The sequence below is a fragment of the Hippopotamus amphibius genome, chromosome 7 (genome assembly GCF_030028045.1).
Source record: "Hippopotamus amphibius kiboko isolate mHipAmp2 chromosome 7, mHipAmp2.hap2, whole genome shotgun sequence".
Classification (NCBI taxonomy): domain Eukaryota; kingdom Metazoa; phylum Chordata; class Mammalia; order Artiodactyla; family Hippopotamidae; genus Hippopotamus; species Hippopotamus amphibius.
Window position 1 is genome coordinate 144560170 of NC_080192.1, and position 16840 is coordinate 144577009.

A 16840-nucleotide genomic window follows, 5' to 3' on the forward strand; every position below is an offset into this window, starting at 1 on the left:
TATCAAGGGCCATCGGCCAGCTTCCTGACATTCCGGAAAGGAGCAGGCCTAGGTGCTCAGGCCGTGGAAGACTACAGACACCCTCAGCCTCGGGCCAGGGCACCCATATGTCCTCTGCAGGTCTGCTCGCCCCCTGCGCAGAGATGATGAGGGCTGGGGGAGGCTGGAGGGCTGTTTCTCTGGGCTCCCCAGCAACCTCATGTATCTGCAAGATGCTATTTCATCAGGTCTCTCCTGCTTGAAAACTTCTGACCACGCCCCACTGGTGCAGGTGAAATGCAAATCCCTCAACCCCCACCTGCACCCACCTCTCTGTCTTCCTCCTCGTCAGCACGCATCACTGTCTGCGGCTTAACTTACTTATCTTGCGTATTCTCTGTCGCCCTTTCCAGAATGCGCTTTCCTCGAGGAAACTGATTTCCATTGCCTTTGCTCACTCTTGGGTTCGAAGGCCCCGGCACAGAGCAGGTGCCCCATAAAAACGGGTTAGCACGATTTACCTGATGCTCCAAACTCACGCCTGGGGGAAAGCCAGGGTGACAGTGTGAGAGGGATCACTGCTCTCCTAGGAGCTTTCCCGGAACAGGGCGGATTTTATGTCCATGTCACATCCACTACCTGGTATTACAAGCTGTATGTGGAAAGTAAATATTTGCGGAGTGGATGCCTCAGTAACTACTGAATTCGCAATTAGGTGTGACTTTTCTCTGCAGTGAAATAAAATTGCTCATTTTGGCCCAATTAAATTTAATGTGAAAATTGTCCAAAGAACCATGTCCAGTCACCTGTGCTCTGGTGTGAATTTATGTAGCGATGTGCCAGCTCGATCCTCCTGGGAACCAGGACACTGGCCGTAGCCAGCTCTGTGACCTTGGCCCACCTCCTAAGCTCGCTGCACCCTGATTTACTCATGCGGAAAATGAGAGGGCTGATTTTCCACCTATAAAATCAACTGCACTTTGTTTGAATTATAGTAATCTGGTGACGGTCAGGGAGCCACTACTGAACACGCACGGCTAATGGTAATATACACAGGATTCAATGCTATTGAGAGGCAACGGGCAGTATTTATCAAGGACCTTAAAAATGCCCGACTCCTTTGATCTAGTAATCCCATTTCTGGGAATTCATCCATAGGAATAAAAAATCAAGGGCATGAAAATGTTCATTATAGCATTTCCCATAATATTAAAACAGCTTTCAGGGCGTAAATGTAATTTTTAGAGAGAAATATAAAACCAGTAAAAGCAGAAGAATGGAAAAGCATGAGCCACAAGAACATTATTTTGCAGTCTCAACCAATGGCTTTATGACATAATTTTGGTGACTGGAAAAGGAGAATAAAAATCACATGCTTTGCCACCACAGACAAAGAAAGGGCACACACTCACACAAGTAAGATCATTGCTTCATTAGGATGAGGAAACACTATGTTTTTTCCTGCAATATTCCTTTATATATATAATTTCAAAAACTTCTGCAAAGCCAAGGTAAGTCAAAATAAATAACAAAATTATTTTGAAAAACAGTTGCAAAACTTACTCCAGTTAATCTCCTTTATACAGAGTTTTAGAAATTGAGAGATAAAAGAGCAACAGTAACAGAAAATGTTCAAAGAATAAGAAATAGTTCACAGGGAAAGAAAGACACACTTCCCCCAGATGGACACCCTCCTAGGAAGAGAGATGCATATTCACCACGTAAGATGCCACTTCTCAATTCTCGAACCAGCAAACATTCAAACCTTTGACAAAACACTCATCCATGAGGCTGTCGGTCAGTAAATGCTCCCCTGCCCGACTGGTTAGAGTCCAAGATGATACAGCACATCAAAAGGGTTTTTGTCAAAAACTAACTACATTTACCCATTGATCCAGAATTCCCACTTCTAGGACATGTGACCAGTGTATGAACTTTGTCATGCGGTCTTGTTTGAAATACCAAAAGATTAAAAACAATTCAAGTAGGTAACAGGTTAAGTAAACCAAGGAAATCAACTGTGGAATGGAACCGATGGCTACTGCAGAAAGAGGAGAAACAGTCTGTGCGTTAAAATGGGAAGATCTGCACAGGGTAGTAAATTAAAAAGGCAAAGTACTAAACGTGTATATTATGTACTGAATGATGTGTAAACTGTGTATTTGTCCTTATTTGTATTTGCATAAAGAAACACTGGATGGTGCAGCCACTGTGGAGAATAGTAGGCAGATTCCTCAAAAAACTAAAAATAGAGCTACCATAGGATCCAGCAATCCTACTGCTGGGTATATATCCGGAGAAAAGCATAATTCAAAAAGACACATGCACCCCAGTGTTCACTGCAGCACTATTTACAATCGCCAAGACATGGAAGCAACCTAAATGTCCATCAACAGGTGAATGGATAAAGAAGATGTGGTACAAATATACAATGGATTATTACTCAGCCATAATAAAACGAATGAAATAATGTCATTTGCAGCACCATGGATGGACCTAGAGATTATCATACTAAGTGAAGTAAGCCAGACAAAGACAAATCTCATAGGATATCACTTACATGTGGAATCTAAAACAATAATACAAATGAACTTATTTACAAAACAGAAACAGACTCACCGACTTAGAAAACAAACTTATGGTTATCAAAAGGGAAAGGGGATAAATCAGGAGTTTGGCATGAACAGATACACACTACTGTATGTAAAATAGATAACCAACAAGGACCTATCGTATAGCACAGGAAACTATATTCAATATCTCGTAGTAACCTATAAGGGAAAATAATCTGAGAAAGAATATATATATATATATATATATATATATATATATTTATATACATTGAATCACTTTGCTGTGCACCTGAAACTAACTGAACATTGTAAATCAACTATACATCAATAAAACAAAAGAAAAAGAAAAAAAATGAACACTGGATGAATACCCAAATCCTAATTACAGCAGTTACCTAACGGGGTGGGAGTGGGCTGGGCTGGAGGCCGGGTGGCGAGACTGGCCAGGCGCAGAGGCACACAGGATGCCTCAAATATTACCTATAAATAAAGTGACTGTGATTAACATGGATATTCCTGTTTAGAGGTCACAAAGACTTTAATAAAATAAACTGAGATATCTTAATAATAGTATCAATAGTTTAGAATAAACAGAGGGGGGCGGGATGAATTGGGAAACTGGGGTCGCCATATATATGCTAATATGTATAAAATAGACAACTAATAAAAAAAGAAAAAAAAATAGAATCAACAGAGGGTCTCATTCCTGGTCTTAATTCAAACAAGGGGTAACGCCTATCCTTTCTACACATCGACTTGCCTACGTAAAATCAGGGGATGCATTTCAGGATTGTATAAGGGAGAAGTTCCAAATGCTATTTTAATAGTGTTTTTCTTCTCTGAGCTAGCTCAGAGTTCCAAAAATGTCAGCCTCTATCTGCTCTCCTCCATGTGTCTTCCAAATTTAAAACCTGGCATTTATTTTACTGTCAAAGGATTCAACATCATTTGATCAGCTGCCTGTCAGAGCTAGGGTTTCAGACAAGGGCCTGTCAGCTCATGGAGTAATAGGACTTTCACAGTATCGGCCTTTGGGGGAGGGTTTTATTTTTCCCACAAGGAAAACAAAGCAACATCAATTCAAATAAAGATTAAGAAATAATAATAACAGCTAACACTGCTTGAGGACTTGCTAGGTATACAAATCCATGAGCCACTTAATCATAAAACAGCTCTGAGAAACATCCCCCGTCATGTGCAGAGGGCTAGGGTACAGGGAGGCTGAGTGACAGAGGCGGGGATGTGTCTCTTGGCAGGCCAGACCCAGTCCTGTTCTCTAACCACAAGGCTATACCTCCTTATCTTCTGAATGAAACGAAACTGCATGAGGCACTGATTGTCGGGAAGGAGCTATACGCAGCAACACGCAGGACCACACTTCAGTCGCCGTTCTTGCTTCTGAAGAATCCTGGGTGCTCAACTGCAGCCTCCTGGTGGACAGGGGTCAGTGAGCTTTGCCGCCCCAGCTTACGGAGTATGAACGAGATGCAGCTGGTAAGTGAGCGGTCTCCAAGCTCCCATCAACAGACGAGCACTAACCACGGCCTGGGAGCTGCGGACTCTAGAATTCTTACCCACTTAATTTCTACATTCCCCCTTCCACTAGTGAAAAACGTGCTACTAAAGCCCAGCAAAGGTGTAGACCAGAGGCCAGCAAATGTCCCCCAGAGAGGGTCAGACAGTTCCTATTTTAGGCTTGGCGGGTCATAGTGTCTCCATAGCAACGGCTGGACTCAGCCATCGAAGCCCCAAAGCAGGCAGAGGCCCCTCTGCACCCGTGGGCGGGGCTGTGCGCCAGTGAAACTGGGGACCGCATCCTGATCCTGGTGCAGGTGCCTGCGGCGGAATCCTGCCCCCTTCCTGAGCCCCCCTTCTCTAAACATGGTTAAATATTGTAACAAAGGGACGTTTTTGTTTGTTTTTTCATTTTTTTTATCATTTCCACTCCAAACGCCTGAGCCTGCAGTGAAGACATTTCACAGCCCCAACCTTAGCCAACTATAGTCTGAGGCAACCGTGCACCGAACAGCCCGCCTGGCCTCACATAGGACGGCGATCCAGTCAGCGTCCAGACAGAGCCTTCCATGTGGGCCACGTGCTCAAGTGCTTACTTCTTGAAGAAGTCCTGGGCCTTCGCTCACTCTGTCCAAGGGCACAGGCGTCCATGCCTCCCCTCACCTGGTGATCCGTGCCCCACATGACCAGCTCATGGCATCTCCCAAGACCCCCAGCACGAGGCACTAGAGCCTCCCGTGAATCTCACAGGCCCCACGTCCCAGGCGCCCCGAACACAGCCTGGATTCAGGCACGTCTCACCTGCACACGCGATATCTGAGACCCTCAGGACAAAGCTCCAGCATCTCCCTCTCCTGACTCTCACGTAGGCGTTTATTCTGCGGGCAATGGCAACAGGATGGCTTTACCATCCCAGCACACACGGGAGGAGCTGAGAAAGGGCAGTACCGTAACCCAGCTGGGCTGCGGTTAAAGAGTTAGTGCGTAAGACCCCACGGGAGCCTAGTATGACAGGCACGGGCCTTTACCGGGAAGCGGCCCATCTCCAGGACCAGAGGCCCTTGCGTTTCAACCCCAGCTCGGTCACCCAGCCACAGGATGGTGGCAAATGGCTTCAACGTAACATCAGCTTACAGTCAGGATGGCACTATCTCAGGCTGTACAAAATGAACATTCCTTCATTTAATACTTCCACCAACTACAAAGTATGTACTCTTGTCCCTGGCTTATAGATAAGAAAACTGAGGCACTGAAGTTCCAAAACTTGTCCAACATTAAGCATCAGAATCCCACTCTTCCAGGGACGTCCCTGGTGGCACAGTGGTTGGGAACCAGCCTGCCAATGCGGGAGACATGGGTTCGATCCCTGTTCTGGGAGGATCCCACATGCCACAGAGCAACTAAGCCCTCAAGCCGCAACTACTGAGCCCACGTGTCGCGACTACTGAAGTCCGCACATCTAGAGCCCATGTTCCGCAACAAGAGAAGCCACTACAATGAGAAGCCTGCACACCACAACAAAGAGTAGCCCATTTGCCGCAACAAGAGAAAGCCTGTGCACAGCAACGAAGACCCAACGCAGCCAAAAAATTAATTAATTAATTAAAGAGATTTTTAAAAATAGGTTATAATTTTAAAAAAATCCCACTCTTCCAACCATAAACTCTAGGGCCTCTTGGGCATCACCGGCGGTGGTGTCTGCAGTTACCCATTATCCAATGGATGGTGTTACTATGGTTATTCTCTCCCCACTGGTAGAGGGCGTGCACCTCCCTAGCTAAGGTGGGCTGGAGAACTGACCTCATCAACTCTTTCCTGCCTCATCCTCTGCTCTGCCCGCCACAAGCATCTACAGGAGGTCTTCCTCTGGGGGTCTGGGCCTGGACACAGCCCAGGATGGGGCCCCTGACCTCAGCCTCAACAACTGTGGGCGGTGCCCTCACGGAGTGCCAGACACACCCCGGAGACACAGCCAGCTGCCTTGTCAACTAAGGTCACAGCAACATCTGCAGCCAATAGTAAGATTGTTCATAAGCTGGAAAGGCCAGGAAGTGGGTAGGGGGGGCCTCGAGAGGGAAAGGGTTGCCAAGGAGTCTGATCCCACGTTCCCATCCCAAGATGGGAAAGCAATTAGCCCACAGAAGAAACCACCTGGGGCTGTTTCCGCTCCCGACCCACTCGAAAATTCTTCTAAAAGGGAAAAATCAGTTAAAAACATATGAAGAGTTGCAGTTTAAGAAGGTGAGGGGTGGGGTGAACGCCAGAAGTTATATAATAGCCCTTCTGTAGGCTGGGGGAAAGCTGTCTCCCCAGGTTTGACAAATGAACAAAGAAATGTGGCAGCATCCCAGACTGCCCCCCGATCTTGCTGTGGAAGTGGTGTGCCCATGAGTGAGCCCATCCCAAACCCTGGCTTGGGATGAAGAGGAGGAGGAGGTGGGGAGGGGCAGGGAGACCACGTAGAATTAGCATCCTCTCAGCTGTGTGCTGTGCGGGGGGCTTCCAGGATAGCGGGTGGGTTCAGTGGCTCCAGGCTGATCTGTGGTTATTGCATAAGGTTGTGGGCCTGGGGGTGGGAGCCATTCCTCCCCAGGGGCCTGAGCACAAAGAAATGAGGCTCCTCCCTCAGGGCCCACCGCTCCTAAACCAGGCTGCAGTCTCCCCTGTGTGCAAACCGGTAAGAAAAGACCAGAAAGAAAACTGCATTAAGTACAAAAGAAGCAAACCAGGAATCTAGAAATACACATGCTGTACTTTCTTAACCTACAGTAGAGACACATGCAAGGCCTCATTCAAAGGCAGAGCTGCAGTGAAGCAGAGTTTACCCCACACTGTAAACACAGTAAAAGAGCAGGGAGAGCTTTGGGAACCACACTGTCCAAGCCCTCTTCCACATGCATCGCTCAAGAGACAAGAGACCTCCACGGCCACAGAGCAGAGTGGCAGAATCTCGTCGGAAGACAGGCCCCTCATCCCCAGGTCAGTGGAGGTGCTGTACCAGCACAGTGAGATCGGAGGGCTGTCTGCGTTTAGAATAAGCTGTTCACGCAGCTGAAACGAGGGGCAGGAGGCATGAGGTCTACAGGGAAGGGTCAAGGAAAACTCGCAGCAACCCTGACACTGTATCTTGTTCTTAGTCAGACCCACCCAAGAGCTCAATCTGTTTTTCAGTCTTAACCATCACATCTTGAGGTAGCTCCATACTTCAATTTTGCAACACTTGTCACCTTCCTGGTATTTATGCTGAATGAGGTCGGAATTACCACCACGGGTACCAGATGCCAATCAGGGGGCCCCACCACCCGTCCCGGGCTCACAGGACCCAAGAAAGCAGGCCAACTGGAGAAACCAGACAACTGGAGGAGTATTCAGACTGGTTCACAACGGTTCACAGACGCTTGGAAACTGGGAAATTAAGAGAACATTGCACAGCCCTCCCCAGAGGCCCCAGCATAACTTCCGGGCTACGCTAAACCTCAAACCAGCTGGAGCTTCTGCAGCCGGGATGGAAAAGGACAGTGAGAAACCCAGTGACACCAGCAACACAGTCAGTGTCCCTGTGTCTCTACACTTGTCAGGTATTTCACGAAGTGTATGTTATACTTTGTAAGAAGAAACACACGTAAGAAAAACGTGGCAGAAAAAAAAAAGCTTAGGAAAGTAAGTTAGAGCTGAGCATGATTTCAGTGCACAAAGTTCACGTCCTCAACGTTTTTGTTTGTTTGCCATTTTTTTTTTTTAACAAATGTTTTCCCTGCAATAAATTTCCGCAGGCCATGCCTCAGGGGCAATAAATTCAGCTCAAAACTTCGAACAGGGACCGGGTCTTGGGAGAAAGGCAAAAAGCCCTGGGAAGTCGCCGCGGGTGAGGAAACTCGGCCCCTGAGGTTGCGCGGGAAGAAGGCTGACATCCCTTGCCCCCTCACCCGCCCGGGCCTGCGGGAAGATAGCACCAGGCTGGAACCAGATGACCCGGTCACACCCTCCAGTGGCCCCTGCTCTCCAGGCATCTTGGGCCTCAACCCAGCCTCAGTTTCCCCACCGACAGAATGAGGGTAACAAGACGTGCATCAGTTAGCTGAGGCTGCCTTAACACGCCACCACAGACGGGCAGCTGAAACAATAGTCACCTATTGTCTCCCAGGTCTGGAGACTGGAAGTCCAAAGTCAGGGTGGGGACAGGGCTGGTTCCTTCTGCAGCTCTCCCCTTGGTGTGTAGATGGTCGTCTTCTCCCCATGTCTCTTCACATCGTCCTCCCTTTCCGGCTGTCTCTGTCTCCAAATTTCCCCCTTTGATGAGGACATTCGTGATACTGGGGATGAGGGTCCGCCCTAATGACCTCATTTCAGCTTAATTCCATCTGTAAAGACTCCATCTCCAAAAACGTGCAATTCTGAGGTACCGGCGTTTAGGGCTCGGACTCACAGACGTGGGGGACACCGCTCGGCCCCCAACAGTGCTCATTAGGTCAGAGCTCCGTCGTGAGGACTAAACGGACGTGACTCTGCTGAGGGGCCTGAACGCAGCCTCTGCTCCAGGGGCTGACCGTCAGTGTCGACATCACCCCTGGGGCCGCATCCCTGATGAGGGGCCGTCACCGGGGCCCTGGACCAGAAGCAGGAGGCAGAGCCCGAGGCGCAGGACCCCGCCTGCGCAACGGGACGAGTCACGCTCCGCCAGCCTCACGCGTCTCTGCAGGGGACGGGGTGGCCTGGAAGGGCAGCGCTCGGGGACCCGCGTGGCCGCCACCTCCCTTCCCGGCGCTGGAGGAGGAGGATTTGTGGAGGCCCACCGCCCTCCAAGTTCAAAGTGCCTCCTGTGTCCTGAAGAAGAGTGAATTGGTTTTTCTAGACACTGTGACTCAGCTGACTCGCAAAGAACAAATTTACGAGGAATCCCGGGCGCTGTTTGGTACGGCTGGAGAGGATGACCTTTGTGTCAAGCGTGTTTGTTTCTTGTGGCCAGAGCAGGCGGACCCGGAGAACGGAAGACGCGTCTTGCAGGCCGGGAGCCCCTCATCCCCGCAGGACACAGTGCAATTACTGGACGGGCTTGTGTTTTCCCAGAATCGGTCACTGGTTTGCCCGGCTGCGGACGTGAACAGCCGCTGGTTCGGCAGGGCCTGCCGGCCAGGAGGGAGCCGCGGCCTTGATGCCCACCTGCTTCCTGTGTGCCCTCAACGTTCGCCGTACTCCTCCTTCCACCACAATAAAATGAAAATGTACTTTGCCAACATATTTCAACTTGTGAGTCATCCTGGAGGATACTGTGATTCTGTATTTTCTAATGCAAATAAGGAAGCCTCAGGGCCCTGGAACATCTCTCTGCCAGCCTCCGCGACAGTGGCCCAGAGACAGGAAGGGACTTGACAAAGGGACCCCCTCGGCTTGGCAGGGGCAGGCAGGCTGCAGACCACGAGACTACGGCAACTGGCCCTGCTGTGCTGTCTTTGCATCCCACTGTCCCAGGCCACGATACGCTGTCTTCACAGAGAAGTGGCCTTCGCTGCGTGTCACAGGGGCGATGCACGAGGCACGGCAGTGCAGTGCAGCAGGGTAGGTAATTTAAAAACAACTCATCGCAAATCCCACAGAACTAAGCATCCTTCCAAGACGGAACCATTTCTCAGACCCCACAGAGGTCAGCGACGCGTCTCAGACCAGTGACCCATTTCTGAGAAGCATCAGTGTTCCTTGAAAGGCTCACAGGAGGTGGGCCAACACACAGGTTCCAAACTCAAGCAGGTTAGTGCTTTGAGTTTAAAAGCGCGCTCATGTCCTTTAGTTCATCTGATTGTCCCACCAAGCTCTTGGGTCTTCCCTGGTTGTGCGCGTAGGGAAACAGTCTGTGGAAGCATCTCTACGTGGCCTTCCCCAGAAGCAGAAGCCGTGCATTCGGGAAGTGACCCCGGAGACACAGCTGTCGACGTGCGGAGGGAGGCGGGCCAGGAAAGACGCCAGAGCGGGATTCAGCAGGAGCAGCCCCTCGCCTGTGGTTCCTGGGGGGCTTCACCCCCCTGGGGAAGGGGGAGACGCTGTCACACCTGCTCATCCTCCCCCCACCCTAGAGGCAGGCGTGGCTCCCTTCTGTCACCCATCGGCCAGGGAGGCTCCAGGCCCGAAGGTGGGGTCACCACGCCACCTGCAGCCACCACCTGGCAGGCCAGGCCGGGGGCCCCTCCCAGGAAGCCCTCAGGCAGGCAGACGCAGGTGCTCACAGCTGGGCGCCGCAGGGTGGGCGCGGGGCGCAAACCACAGGCGTCGCCGCAGACCGGGGGTCTGCATCCCCCCAACCCCGCGCTGTGCGTGCCCGGCTCTGCGCTTCAGGAAGACTTCCTGGGGCAGGTGGCAAACGGGCTGTGTCTTTCTGTACATGGGGAATTATATGTTTCACAGAACATTTGCAAAGCTTGAGTTGGCGTAACGTGTCAGGTAGATTAGACTCTCATTGGAGGCAGAACCCCCTAAACGCACAGAGACGGGTTAGAATTTATGAGAATACATGCCTGAATTAATGAGAACCTGCATTCCGGGGGGTGACGATGGGAAAACGAAGGCGCCGCGTATGGATGGGACAGTCCGTGGGGGAAGGTGCCACAGGGATGTGGGGAGGGTGGGGGTGGAGGAGGAGCCGACAGAGGAGTGCCCCCCTAATGCCCCCCAAAGGTCCTGAAGAAACTCACGACATGGTATCAGGAGTCAAGAAGGCAGGGCCGATTTGGGAAAACGAGTCTATGCAGGGCGTAAACGTGGACGTTCCTAAAGCAGAAGGGCTTCCAGGTGGACACACATCCCCAGGAAGTGCATCCGATGTCTGTCAACGGGCAGCTGGGTAGTGCGTGTACCCATGTGGGCACCCACAGCCCGAGGACCACCTGACGTGCCGACACCTGCCCAGTGGCCCTACCACTCGCCTCCTAGCTGTCCTGTCCGCAGGACAACGCACTCAGTTATTATTCTACCAGACAAACTTGAGGTTCTCCAGACCGCCCCAGAATAGCCTCCAGTCACTCACCCTCGTAGACCAATACTGACTGTACTTCTTAAATGCAAGGGAAGAGGTTGTTATGGAAAAAGAATGTAGCTATTATTAGCCTCTACCCTAAAATGGTCTCTTTATAATAGACTGTTTTGGATATTTTGGTGATTGGGGATTTCTCCAGTGGCAATTAACCCTTCCCCCAAAACAACCCCCAAAGCACAGCCTTTCTCGGCTCTGGGGAGACGGGGGGCCATGCCGGCTGGAGACCGTGCAGTCTGCCGGCTGTGCCTGCGGTCTGGGTTCTGCACCTTAGCCGAAGGTGAAGAAAATACCCACATTGAGAGGATACCCCCAATTTTAAAATATTCCAGAGCCCTTCTGGCCCATCTGTCACAATGAGACTCACACAGTCAATTAAACCTCCTCTTTTCTGACTATATATGAGTTAAAAAACGAGGCAAACTCAGGGCCTCAGGAGACTGGGCACAGCAAGGGCTGTCTGAGTGGGGACTTTCCTAATACTGGACGTGGGATTTGGGTTTGGAGAGAGTCTTCTCTTTTCTTCCCTTTCTTTTTTTTTTCCTTTTTAAAATAACACTAAACTTTTAATTCTCTCAAAACTAAAATGCAAATCCTATTTAAAAACTGCAAACATAATAAATGAAAACCCCAAGAAATATATACCTAATAGTTAAAACAAAGATTTCCTTCTACTATTACAAAATTACCTGCATAAAAAAAGAAAAATGTTGTGCTTATTTCACTGTTTACCTGGACAAGATAGGCAAATGGCTTCATCTAGGAAACCCTGAAGATAGAATCCTATAATATTTTCCAAGAACAGGTGCCACTGGCCCATCAGCCCTGCACATCCGGGGAAGTTAGCTGCGCACGGATCAGCTACCTGTGCTCACATTTTACATCTTTGTCCAAGATTTTGGGAGGTTCTCCCTCTGCAAGACTCTGGTCCCCAAAACTTTATCAAGGCCCTAAATGTACAGAGCTTTCTGTAATGGAGAGAAATCTTGCCCTCCTGGGGAAGGGATCTGGTGCTGCCCGCCCAGGGCTCGCTCCCATTGGCTTTGGCAGGTGCAGTGGGCGGTGGGGAGGGCCAGAGGGGAGCCCTGCACAGACACCCCTGAGAACCTCAGTCTCTCCAGAAGAATCAGAAAACCTTCATGTCACGGCCTCAGACAACCCTCCTTCAACAACCAAGGACACGTCCTATTTTCCCCACTAGCCCAATCACAGCCCACTTGTCTGCAGAGTAGGTACACTTGTAACATCCTCACAACAGCCTCACCAGCCAAGGTGAGAGAAACCTTTCCCATCTGAGCACACGTGTCTACATGCAATTCCAAACGAGTACTCTGCGTAAACATTCACTCAGGATGCCTTTTTATGGAGAAACCTGCTTTTATACCTAATCTTCTTACTGCCTCCCTGATCTCAAACTGTAAGTCCTACTCCAAGGAAGGAGAATTCACACTAGAACCAATGTGTTTCTTTGCCAGTTTTTTGTTGTTCTTTTCTATCTGTGCTACTTTTGCAATGGCTTTTCTTTAACCTTACTCCTCTTTCCTGGGCCACTTCATTAAGTTTTCTACAGCTCTGCCTCGAGCTGGTGAGGTGGGCCAGTCAGTGAGTAAGGAAAATACTAGACTAGACCAACCACTTTCCAGCACAGCTACAAAAGTGACCATTCTCTAGTGCAAAACCACTTCACTGGGTACAGACTGCGTGCCCCACACCTTCCTCCCAGTGAGGATGCTCGGGACCAGGGACTGGATTACATGCATCTCAGTGAGCCCAGTCCCTCACCCAATGACTGGCACAGAAAAGACAAACGAGCCAGAAACCCTGAGTTTTACCCCAGACAGGTCATGAACCAGCTGGAAGACGTTTATTCATCAATAGGAGGGAGGAAGGAAGGGAGGGAGGGAAGGAGGGAGGGGAAAAAGAAAGCAAAGTGGAAGAAAGATAGAGAGGGAGGAAGGAAAGGAAGAGGAAAGGGAGTTAAACCTTGTGGTTTATTTGATCCTCTTATCTTGTCCTTTCATTCTGTCATTTTCTTTTCGGACGTGGGGCTCAGGCAGATGACATCTAAGTTGACATCACACATTCCACAGATTTATTCCGAGAAGGGGAAGGAAGCAAGACAAAGGGTTTAACTTGGGAGAACAAGGCGCCAAGGAGCAGCGTGACATGTGAGGAGGGAGGTCAGGGCGCGTGGAGGGCGCTCGGCTCAGGGAACAGGAAGACGCCAACGCAGGGATTTATCTGATCAGAATGTGTTGCTTGTTAACTTTGGTGCCCCAACGAAATGAGTGGAAATTCTTTTCTCTCTAAAATGCATGGACATACCTCAACCCAAAGACCCCTTGCCTGGCCAGTGAGGGTGAAAATATGCTCGTGCAAAAGTCGGGCTTGTGTTGTTAGGTATTTAAAGTTTGTGACATCGCAGAATTCTGATGCCACCTTGATCCCTCCTCTCCAGGCCCCAGTGCCCCTCTGTGGAAGGGACAGTTCATAAAAAAAGGCCCTTACATGCCTCAGACACAGAAAGCTGGATCTCACGAATCCACCTGCCACTCCCAGACTTGCTGCCTGATTCCGGGACATGCACAGCTTTTCGTCCTCTGCCTCTCTGTGCCAAGGACGGCCCTGTTATCCATCCATATCTCAAAATCACCATTATGAGCATGTGGTCTCCCTAGACCAAGGCCCACCAAAGACCCCACAGGCTCAGCATTGGCCTCACAGTGGCACAAGCCATGGAGAGGGCAGAGGGCCATCCAGTCTGGGCTGAGGATCTGCGCTGGGCCCTGGGTAGCACAGCCTCCGGCCTCAGGTTTCCTTCGCAGGTGATAAAATAAGACACGTGGCACACATAACTACACAACTAGAAGGGAAAAGAACTGATGTTTTACGGGTTGCCCAGTGTCAGGAGCTTTCCCATTTACATTCATTTAGCCATGACCACAGTCCAGTGGGATATTTCTCACCCTGACTTTACAGATGAGGAAACCAACCGTCAGCAGATTAAAGACGTCTCACAAAATCTTACCTGTATGTAGTCAACGATGGGAGATTTCCAAATGCCAACCAGACACCAGAGCTAATGCCATACACTCTAGGGGTTTCCAGAAGAGACACAGCATTTCCAGATGAACTCACCGGTAATGCTTCCTGGAAGAGGAGCTATTTGTGCAGGACTTTAAGGGACTGGGAGGATGCTGCTATGCAAGAGGAAAGAGATGCCAGGCAGAAGGACCAGGGAGTGATGGAAAGTCACAAACCATGTGCCAGAAACAAAAGCACAGCCTTGTTAAAGCCACGCCACGCAGATGACCACCCTCATGGGAATTCCCACTTCTTAGTGACACATCTCTTGAAATAAAGTATTAACGAAGTCCTTATCATGCATGTCTCATCTCTCCAAACACGTAAACATCCCTGTGAAGCCTGGATCTGTGCCAAATATCTTCAAATCCCCAAAGGCTCCACTCTCAGGGCCTTGAGTGTATCCAGAGCTTAACGCAAACCTTAAATGAACTGATAGCGTCCTGAGACACACGGCGTACTTTTGCAGGAATTCAACCGCAAAAATAAAATACCTCCACCCCTTAGAAAATCATTTGTTTTTCTCCTGGTCTGATCTGTGCTGCATATTATCATTTTAACATCTGAGTACAGCGAAAGAAATAAAACGCAATCTAAATATGTATCAAATACCTACGAAGCAACCAACCTTTCTGTAATGCAGTGAGAGGCAGCGAGAAACCCATGGACTGATTTAACATCAGACTTAAAAAAGAGAAAAGCATTTATTATTTCTTTTCCAGTTGCAAAAGTATGGCTTGAGGTTTTAAAGAGAAAATACAAGAAAAGGCATAAAGAAGAGAAATGATAAACCCACAAACCAAGAAAGACATGAAGGGAGGTTGTTTTAAAGCTTTCTTCAATACCTCCCCCCCACCACCACACACACACACACACCAAACTGGCATTCCACTGCCCAGCAGCTTCACAGAGTCCCTTCGCTGCCAAGTTCAAAATAAGAAGCAGACAGTACTTTCTTCTGTTCTTCCTTTCACGCTGAAGGAAGTAAACACACCACTTGTGAGTGTGCACACAGCAGAGCTTCCGACACCCTGCCTGCAACACCTCCCTTGTCCAGGGCAGGGGGAGTAAGTACACACACAGACACACACCGGGCCCGAGGATTTGCACAGACACGACTGCCGGCACCTCTTCTTTCACAGGTGAGGAAGTGGAGGGCCGGTGAGATGAAATAAACGCCAGGCAGAGAGCAAGCCCATGGCGCCTCTGACTTCAGTACTTCTTTCCCGGAACTCCAACATGCCTGAGTCATGACTGCTTTCTCTTCACGTTCAAGACTGGGTTACATTTCTTCAATTACAGGTTTTGGTCACCACTTTCCATAACGCACGCCTGGCTGGTCTCGCTGATGAGAGGACAGAGCAGCACGCGGGGATCCTGGTGGACGTGGCCTCACTCAGCTGTTGGCAAAACAGAAGCAGAGGCTCCCTTCGGGTGAGCCTTCCAAGCATCAGAGCAGACTCTCCCTAGGCTAAGTTTCAAAAACTAAGAACATAGGTCAGCATTCATCTGGAAACCTCAGAGGGCTTGGCTCTGCTATAAAGCCTCCCTTCCAAAGGCACGAACGTCTCCATCTACGCTGTACATCTTCTCTAGCCCATCCCAGGGGAGAAACAGAAAAAAAATAAAATGAGAGAGTTTCAATGAGCAAGAAACCAAAACAAGGCACAGTTGACTTTTCCTCCTCCCTTGTTTCCATGTAGTTTTCCAAAGGTCTCCACTGTCATAAAGCATCCTCTCAAATATGAGAGGCGATCTGTACATTTCCAAAGAAAACGAATTCTCAGAATCACAGAAGGTGAGGGCTGGTGGGAGGGGTCGTAGGAAGCTAACGGTCACAGAGAAGTGGCTTCGAGCAAAAACCTGTGATCTCTGCACCTGCAGGAAGGTGAGATCAAAGTCCTATTTGGTGCCAGACAAGTCTCGAGGGACCTTGGGAGCGGAGGCCTCGCCGGCTGTTCCAGTCGCGATCCCCCTGCCCAGATGTGAGTGCAAACAGACCCAGGACCTCCGTGCGCGTAACTAACCATCAAATTCTGCAGAGGTGCTGTGCTTACCTCCCACTGCTCCATCCCGGCTCTCAATCCCTCCTCGTCCTCTCCACCATTTCATACTCCTGAGATCTCCAGACCTCTCACTGGGAGAGCAGCTTGTGAACATTTCAGGGCGTCCTAAGATTCCAGGAGTGTGGATCTGAGAGCTCCCTGGGTTCAGGACTGGGATGCTTGTGCTGTGTAAGATCTCAGACCCGCCCAGGGCTTTGACTCAGCTGCAGCAGCAACTTTTACAGGGATCCAGAGGCCCCGGTCCTCCTGGGGTGGGGGTGGGGGGGGGTGTGTATTCCGGATACGTCACTGGGGCACCTTGATAGGAGCATGGCATGTCCCTGCTCTAAGGAGAGAAGAGAACGATCAAAGGAGAAGCCAGCCCTGCTCAATAGTGACTGGAAGCCTCACGCTGGCTCATCTAAAGTAGGATTTAGGGAGACTGGCCTTTGGGGAGAATATAATTCTTAGCTCAGTATCCAAGGGTCTCTCTGATGGGCCCCCCCGTTCTAGACCTTGATCTCTGCACAACCCACCCCAGCGTCACTCTGAACCCTGGACACTCGACCCACACATAACCCAACCCGCTCCTCCCACTTCTCCCTTAAGGGTTCTGGGAGAAA

The 16840-nt window shown here is 49.8% G+C and overlaps 1 protein-coding gene across 5 annotated transcripts in view; it reads right to left on the reverse strand.

The window, feature by feature from the left end:
* Window positions 1–16840, reverse strand: part of RNF144A (ring finger protein 144A) — a 112814-nt gene that overhangs the window by 50695 nt on the left and 45279 nt on the right. The window lies entirely within an intron of this gene.